The 8946-nt window shown below is 44.4% G+C and overlaps 1 long non-coding RNA gene across 1 annotated transcript in view; it reads left to right on the top strand.

Annotated features, from left to right (window-relative positions):
- The window catches only part of LOC126511797 (uncharacterized), a 12130-nt gene extending 6103 nt beyond the window's left edge, over positions 1 to 6027 (top strand). Inside the window, exon 3 of the long non-coding RNA XR_007594785.1 lies at positions 1063 to 6027. This is a non-coding gene — a long non-coding RNA (uncharacterized lncRNA). The remainder of the gene's footprint in view (positions 1 to 1062) is intronic.
- Positions 6028 to 8946: the final 2919 nt, after the last annotated feature.

The raw sequence follows: 8946 nt of genomic DNA, 5'->3' as shown, positions 1-8946 counted from the left end.
CCTCTCTCTCTCTCTCTCTCTCTCTCACACACACACACACACACACACACACAATGAGATAGAACACAGTATTGAGGGGAAATGCAAAGCAAACAAAGTAGTTCATATGAATGGGTGAGGGTCTTCGCTGGGGGCGATCTATTTACGGAAGCTGTGCGATGAGGTAGAAGGTTCGAGAACTGTATTTGTCCTGACTGAAAACTGAGCTGCCATGCGGCACCCATCCCTGGAGTCGTATTGAACAGAGGACAACAGAGGGCTGGAAGAGAAAAACCTTCTACCTAGAGCATCCTTTGTGCCAGATGCATTACGGCAAGATTAAACGCTCACCCCGGGATGGGAGCAGTTATTTCTAGCTGGAGTCTTTAGGTGAGGACAGACTTGAGCTAAACTAACTACACTGACTCAGTCCTTTGTTGCGTGAACAAGTCTGTCTGGCCTGGTTAGTCATCTACCAGGAACATTATACTAAAGCCAGGCTTGGATGTTATCTCTAAAACATTAGAGAGAGAGCAGAAGGAGATCTCTGGGTGGAACATTGGAAACACTTTTTCCAGTGAAAAGGAAATAATGGGTGTGGCCAGAAAGGATCTCAGCGGAGAATGTGAATTCAACTTATTAGACGCCACCAGCCTGAAGTCGAGGGCGTTTTCCTTGGGTAATCAAAGGTAGCATTGTCTGGGCTCTGCTACATGCAAATTGCTTAATTTCTCTGTGCCCACTTCCTTTCTTGCAAGGTCCCCCACCAACACTTTTAGCTTCCTTTCTTTCTTTTAAAAAATCAAACAAGAAGCTGAATGTATCCGGCAGGAATTCTAGCCCAAAAGAAACTCAAATGGCTATGCAAGAAATCGGAAGAGACGCAGCATTAGTGGAGGAGGTTTTGCTAAAATGGCTTCCCTTTCACTATTTAGCTTTCTTGTGATTTCCTTCCTCTTCCTGCAAACCGAGGCACTGATGGAGGAGGCCAGCTGGTAGTAGCACTTGGTACCAAAGCGCTCCCCTACTCCATTACAGTCTCATGAAAATTAATTTACCTTTCTCTTTTCCCTCCTCCTCCAGTATCTGCTTCCCGGCCCCCGCCCCTGCAAGAGCATCTCCCTGGGGAGCCTGGTGGCCTTAAACTCTGGATGTTTCTCTCGGCTTCTAGGATTTCAGGTGCGGCATTTCAGGGTCACCCCGACCCACTGAATTAACCTCCCTTTGAAACGTTAACTTAAACGGAAGAAACTCCATTCCCTCTCTTGTATGTAGGACCTCGGGGAGTCTGGAAAATAAGCTACGCTACTGCCGGCATCGCCGAAAGAGATTTGAGCCGTATTTGTGAGCTCTCCACACCCCGGAAATCAGGCCAGGTTCCAGGTCAAACGTATCACACACACCGGCTTTCGTGGAGGCTTGACGAGCTTCGGTATCACAAGAACTTGAAAAGGCAGCCCGCCATTCTCGTTTCTGCCTCCCTTACCCAGCAGATCACAATTGATGTCCCGACAGTGCTGGCCTACTCAGAGAGGATGCTAAACCATCTGGTCCTCAGACGTTCTCAACAGGAATGCAGGGTGCAGAGAGGCGGCAGCATCTCGGAGGCTGGCCAAAAGTGGGGACCGTGACCAAGTTTCCATGTGGCTTGGCTTCTGGCACAGAGGAAACCAGCACCTATAGCTCAGTGACACACAGCTCTTTTAATAGACTTCTCCAGAACAGTGGTGACATTTGACAAGAGATCCCAGTGCCGTCTACTCACGCTCTGGGAGACTGTAACGTGGGAAGACCACTTCCTCGGGATGTGGAGGCAGGAGCATGAGATTATACATAGCTGGACATTTATGCCCGAAAGCACTCCTTGGTTTCACAGTTGGCTGAGCAGTACAAGGGTGGACCCAGGGAGGAGAGCGAAAGCTCTGCCGTGTAAAGAGGCTCGCAGGGGACTCCAGTAGCTGGTCCACGTGCTTCTTCACTTTCAGAATTTAAGTCGCATGCAACGAAGGCGACATTGTAGTGTATGCGGGATGGTGAAGGCATTCACGGACCACATTACTAAATACACTATAATACTTTGTTTGAATTAACTTAACTACTGTAGACCAGAGGCACCTTCAAAATACTCCATCCACAAAGCTGCAAGTTAAAAACGATAGTAAATGGGGCTGGAGAGATGGCTCAGTGGTTAAGAGCATTGCCTGCTCTTCCAAAGGTTCTGAGTTCAATTCCCAGCAACCACATGGTGGCTCACAACCATCTGTAATAAGATATGGTGCCCTCTTCTGGCCTGCAGACATACACACAGACAGAATATTGTATACATAATAAATAAATAAATATTAAAAAAAATCGATAGTAATACCTGCACGAAGCCCAGAATATTCACATCTACTCCTCTGTCAGCTGGACTAGGATGAAAGCAATAAGAGATTATCTCCTCTCTCGCTGCTGAAAAGAATTAAGATTTGAAAACTGAATTGATATTACTACTGTCCTCAAGTTTTGCATACGTGCAGGCATACCTACACTGGGGTGCAGACCAGAAGGTAATGGCCGGTATCTTCTTCAACTGTTCTCCACAATATTTTTATCTTTTCAAGAATTTATTTTCAAAAAGTATCTTGCCAGGCATGGTGGGTCACACTTTTAACCACTTAACAAGGCAGAAGAAGGCAAATCTCTGTGATTTTTTAGGCGAGCCTGGTCTACAGAGTGAGTCCCAGGACAGTTAGGGCTACACAGTAAGACCTCTCTTCCTCTCTCTCTGTCTCTCTGTCTCTCTCTCTCTTTCTCTCTCTCTCTCTCTCTCTCTCTGTGTTTACTGCTTGTGTGTTTGCATGTAAGGATCTTGTCACCGTGTATATATGTGGATAACCTGAAGGACCTGCTTTTCTCCTTGTACCATGTGGGTTCTGGGGGATTGATCTCAGGTTCTAGGCCTGGCAGCTAGTCCCTCTCTCTACCCACTGAGCCACCCCACCTGGGTCTCTCACTGAGCTTGGATCTCACTGATTTGGTAAACTGGCTGGCCAACAGGCTCCGTGGACCCCATCTCTGTCTCCTACCTGCCAGCACTGGGGTTACAGACATGCATTGCAGTCCCTAGCATCGCAGGTGCTGTGTGTGTGCGTGTGTGTGTGTGTGTGTGTGTGTCTTTGTTTAAATCCCAGTCTTCACACTTGTAAGTCAGGCACCTCACCCACTGAATAATCTCAACATTCTGGCTCTCATGCTTAAAACCAGACCTTTTCTGGTCTGTGTAAAAATAGACACAATACTTGTAGAGACAGATAAGGAATGTCTACTTACACATTTGATGATGTCGGTTAATAATACAAGAAATATGCCTGTCCCTACCCCTGTCCCCAAGAAATATCCCATCTCATTTGACTCTTTCTATCCAATTCTATAACAGTGTTTGAGTAAATTCTCAAATTATCTAAGTGCCGTCTGGCAACTTGGAATTCTAAACCTCTGGTTGCTTCTAGATGCCCTCGGAAGTTAATTTTATTGTCTAAACTTAAGATTTACTTCTGGGTAACTTGCTAACTAGAATCCTGGGCTTCTACTCGCAAAAGCCAACTGCGTAACTGTAGAGTGACCTATAAATCTGCGTAATGTCTAAATCCTCCTCATTCTTCTCACACTGAGACACTGAGCACCGAGGATTATATCCAGTGGGCAGAGGCAAGGGGGAAAGTGTTGTCTCTGATGGAAACATATACAGTTTCTGAAAGGTCACACAGACCCTGTGACCTATGAAGTGGCCATTGAAACGTATGTGAAAATCTATAAGATATCAAGTTGCAGAACGTCGGCTTTTCCTGCTCCTGGGACTTGACTGTGCTGAGCCATATCCTATGCCCAACAGGTACTCTGTTTACGATGGTCCCAGACTTGCAAAGAAGCCTGTTTAACGCTTCTTCCACGGACAAAATTTTAGACCATGCAAAGCAGTAAGAAATCTTTGTACCAAATGTGCTTGTTCACCAAATTTATTTTGGAACGTTCAGAACACCAGAATATGACAAATTAAAAACAAAGCACCCCAGATTGCTACACGTTAATACCTGAGCGGAGACGGAAGGCAAATGCTCACCTAATAAAACTACATCGTAACGTGAGAACAGAGATTAAAAACGTTTACAAGACTCTACAATGCACAGAAGCAGCACTTTCTCCCAAACCACAACTGGTTCAACGTAACAGCGTTAATTATACCATACCAGAAACACACAGAAGAGAACACACATGCGTGTTCGGTGCACTACACGCAACGCGACACACTGGGGGAGGAGCATGCATGTTCGGACGGGAAAATCTGCACGACGGTTATCGTTTTCAGTACACACTTTCGGACAGGCTTCTTGCACTAAGCCTTGTTACTACACACTAGAGTTTACGGATGAGCACAAAAATCGGCGTGCAAATAAACGCTAACTCCACTGAGTCTCCGTCCGCAGCCACGAGTCGTCTGCGCTCTAAAGGTTTAACTGTAAGGATAAAAACTGATGTCAGCTGAGAGACCCTTGATTACACACACCCTTGTCTGAACAGCCTCGTCGTCAGTCTTACCAGGCTTTGAGGAAAGACACACTGTCATTTCTACAAGTTTTTAAGAGACTCTTATTTAAAATAAAAACTTGAACATAGTAAAGGGGTAGTGAAGGTGAAACAGGACAAGAGAAATACACTGATTTTATGCCCAAAAGTCACGTGGAAAAGCAAACAGTACACGGGGATCCGGACGCCTTTGGAAAAGAGCGTGATTATACGATAAATCGAGTAATTTGGACTTTTATGAAAATCATACTCCTTGTTTAAAATAAACACAATATAAACTTTAGACTTTACATTAATTAAAAACAGAGGAGTTAATTCTCCCGTGACACCATAAAATAATTAGGCAGGAAAAAGAAAATGAGAGGGAAATGGTAACTTTTTTTTTTTTTAAATGACATTGATCTGAGTTCAGCCACCGCAAAATCATTACTGGGTTGATACCCCTTCCTTGAGAAAACAAACACAAGTCTCAATGTGCCACAACACGGGGCACAAGTCTTAGAAGGAACTCACATGTTTGATAAGATCATTACCAATAAGACAAAAATACATTTCAATGATTAATTTTCATATATTCACTAAGTTTAGAAACAGGAGGGCCGTGACTATCCCTTAAAGCATCTCCCCCAGAAACTGCAGTCAAATCTAATTTCCCAGCTATATTAAGACTAAATCAATTTTTTTTAAAAAAAAATAGAACAAAAAAGCAGCTCTGGAAATTAAAGGAGGCCTCAAGAATAATGGCTGTGCGGACCCTAAAGGAGGTGTGGGCCAATTTATACTGAAGGCTTATAATTTCAGCCGCTTGAAAGAAAAGGATTTGAGATGAATCTGAGAAGGCTGCCCACAGTGAAATATCGAGATACAAAAATCGCAGGGCGTTGCTTCGTCATTTTTTAAGGCACAGTCTGTTTTATCCCAAATAAGTTCAAGGTCACAGTGATGATATATATATTCAGTTTTGGTCTAGTTTATCTTGGGCACGTTGTTACATTTACATTAGTCCTAGGTTGAAGAAACCACAGTATGGCTTCACAACGATACACCTCAGTTCCCATTTTGAAAAAATATATGTAACACAACTTCCTAGTTTATACACAATAAAAAATGAAGATCTCTCTCCCAACCACACATCGGGGAGGGGGGATTAGCATGAGAATTCTGACAAACACCTGTTTCCCCACACACAGAGCCAGCTTACGTAAAGGACAAGGCGTCTCCTACCTAGGCTAAGGCCAGGGCACATAGGGGACACACCCCTCCCAGAGGGCACACGCACCCACCCTGTAGCCAACCCCCATAAACCATCTTTCTCTCCACAGTCCCCAACAGTCAGACAACCGTTACTCCACCAAGACCAAGTAATGTCAGTATCTGGCTTTCCACAGTGTTTGATACAAGGTGTGCCCTGCTCAAAGGTTTGCTTCAATGGACTACGTTAGGGTCTAGCGGACAAACACTTGGGACTGAACAGAAACAAACAGAAAACAAAAGAGAGCCCGCAGGGCAAGCATTCAGGTATATAAAGGGGAGGCCTAGACCAAAAAAAAAAAAAATGGACTGAACAAAATTCACTTTTCGCAGCACAAAGTAAGACCACAGCCGGATGACTTCTTCAGTTAAAGAAGCTGAAAGACGACCCAGCGAATTCAGTTTCTACCCAACAGTATCAGGAAAGCAGATAGAAGCAAGCAAACCATTCTAAAGCTCTGAACAGCTTCAAGGAAAAATACAGTGTGGCTTACGTTTTCACGGTGTACACATTTATTGTAGGTCTAGATGAAAAATACTGGAAAAGATGACTCTTGTTTTAACCCCAACATCCTAAGAGAAGTTCCTTGGCACAGATATCCAGAGGTATTTTACAGTTTCGTTTAGCTTTGGTGGCAAAGTATGTTCTGCTACCCACGGGGGGGTACTCACAAATTCCAATGCAGATCATGCTGAAAAGAATTCAAATGTATCTTTATTTTCCTAATAAAGGGATGTAAATAGTCCAAAATGAAACAGCACAAACCACGTGAAATACAAACACACCGGCCACTAGGCTCTGGAGCTGTCAGTAGTGATAACACAGATGTAGAAACTTTTGCCAGAGTAACATCGCTACCTTACGAACACTAAAAATCCAAAGAGCATTTGAAAGAGTACGTGCAGTTCACAAAACGGCTCCCTGTAGGTTTCCGAGACGAAGAGTAGGGTATAGATAACTGTACACTAAACGGATCAAACAGCAACAGATAGAGTTTCTCACTGGCGTTCAAACTGGCCATGTACACATACACAAAGTCGTCAGAAATGGGCTGGTTTCCTAGGGCTTCGGGTGGGTCTGGGCAGCGTCCCATGCCAAACACGTAAAGAAAATGATTCTTGGTTTATAATGACTGGTCACAGATGGTTTGACCAAGCTGTGGCTCAGACCCTGGTAGCTCTGAACCACACCATGACCCAGCCACGGTTACGTCCCTCTTGCTAACAGAGTAACAGGCCTGTTTCCACTGTCTCCAGAGTCTATTCTGTCCTCAAATGTTACTGCCACATACAATCTGTTTTTCTTTATTCACAATGTGTTGTAAAAATGAAGACGTTTATGCATGTATAGTGCGTCTTTGAACTGCTCTGACTCCCATTTCCCACAGTCCTATGAAAAGTTGGGAACGTGAGGTCCCTGGGGTTTTATTTCCCCACGCCTCAGCAAGCCTCACGTTGAAAGAGTAGAGAATCACAAAATTATAACTGTTTCTTGTTCAAAAGGATGGCAATGATAAAATTCCAGCTCTCAACCTCACAGCTAGAGTGAGTCCTATATTTTCTTGACCTGCTTTCCTGGGAGGAACTAATGTTGCAAACACAGAACCTTCCGTGGCTCCCTTTATTCCTGCCAAGTGTCAATCTCCCCAAATGGATTGTGACCCTCGATAAACTTCACAAACTCTGTTCTACGATATCCAAACTCACAAACTGTCCACACGGATGAAAACCAACTAGCGACCTAAAGCCTCAGCCTACTGTTGGAATTTTCCCAAATTATTTTTTTTTTAAGAGACCACTTACTAAATGTCGAAGGGCAACATCCTAAAATCCTGCATCAACCTGAAAAACACAAGGCCGTGCATGAATTCAGACCTGATGTCTGGGGAGAGAAATACAGGCCACCAGATTATCCCATGATTCCGGAACCAGCAGCTCTAGCTTACCTCGCGGTACCTCTTAAATGTTTTGTGTTTTCACGTGCGTACATGTTTGTGTACGTGCAGAGAGAGGTGTAGGGTGGGGCACGGGATGACACAGAATGCTGGGAGTCTTCCTCAATGACTCTCCACCTTAATTTTTGAGGCAGGGTCTTTTTACTGACCTCAAAGCAGGCCAGTGGGGTAGGCTGGCTGGCCAGCAAGCAGCAAGGATCTACCTGTCTCTGCCACTCAGACCTGGGATTCTAGACACACACTGGTCAGCCAGTTCCTCCTGCGGGTTCTGGGAATTAGCTCTTGGGTCCTCGTGTTCCAACAGCAGGCACTTCATTGTCTGAGCCATCTCTCCAGGCCTGTGTCCCACCTTCCTCCTGCAACCTGCAAGAGCTCCTGAAAACCGAGTTCTACGTCCCTTGATTTCCCTCCACCATCTTCCACCAGAGGTACTAAGGAGCATGGTGAAATGGACACATCACGCTGTGAGAACCCTAAAGTTTTCTTTAAAGTACAGAGACCTCACAGTAGATAAGACAGTCTGCCTTGTTCAAATTTGTGAGCACTGTGGAAGTGGGTCATGTCGATACACACGCCAACGTAATAGCAACTGTGCAGCACGCTGACCTCCTGGAGTTATTTCTTTTTCCTCACTGTAGAATATTTTATAATTCACTCAAGAAAAGTTATCCCTCTGCCGGGCAGCGGCGGCGCACGCCTTTAATCCCAGTCCTCGGGAGGCAGAGGCAGGCGGGTCTCTGAGAATTCAAGGCTAGCCTCCGCTACAGCACTAGTTCTAGGACAGCTAAGGCTACCAAAGAAACCTTGTCTCGAGAAAACAACCGAACTATCCTTTATAGACAGTTGAAATTATGTAACTATAATATAAAAAGAATTTAAAAGACTAATCAATACATGATTGATACATATTAGGCAGCCTCAAAGATTAGTGTTAACCCAGCATAAGGTTTCTTTAGCATCACAGTTCTGAAAGTTTTCAATACATGGTAACCAAGAAAGGAATAGAATGTATTTAATTTTGGCATGAAACGAATCCAGACTAGCTGTGGATACTTCAAAGATAGAGAAAGTACTTAGGAAACACAGGCCCTGGACTCAGTCCCTGGTGTGCTCTGTAATATCACTGACAGTGTGAAAGAACATGGATATAGAGGCTGCCCGACCTGGCAAAATTGAAGCAGGTATGTCCATATAT

The sequence above is a fragment of the Alexandromys fortis genome, unplaced genomic scaffold, assembly GCF_014885135.2.
Source record: "Alexandromys fortis isolate MF-2015 unplaced genomic scaffold, M_Fortis_MF-2015_v1.1 scaffold_65, whole genome shotgun sequence".
Lineage (NCBI taxonomy): Eukaryota > Metazoa > Chordata > Mammalia > Rodentia > Cricetidae > Alexandromys > Alexandromys fortis.
This window is presented reverse-complemented; position numbering and strand designations above follow the sequence as displayed.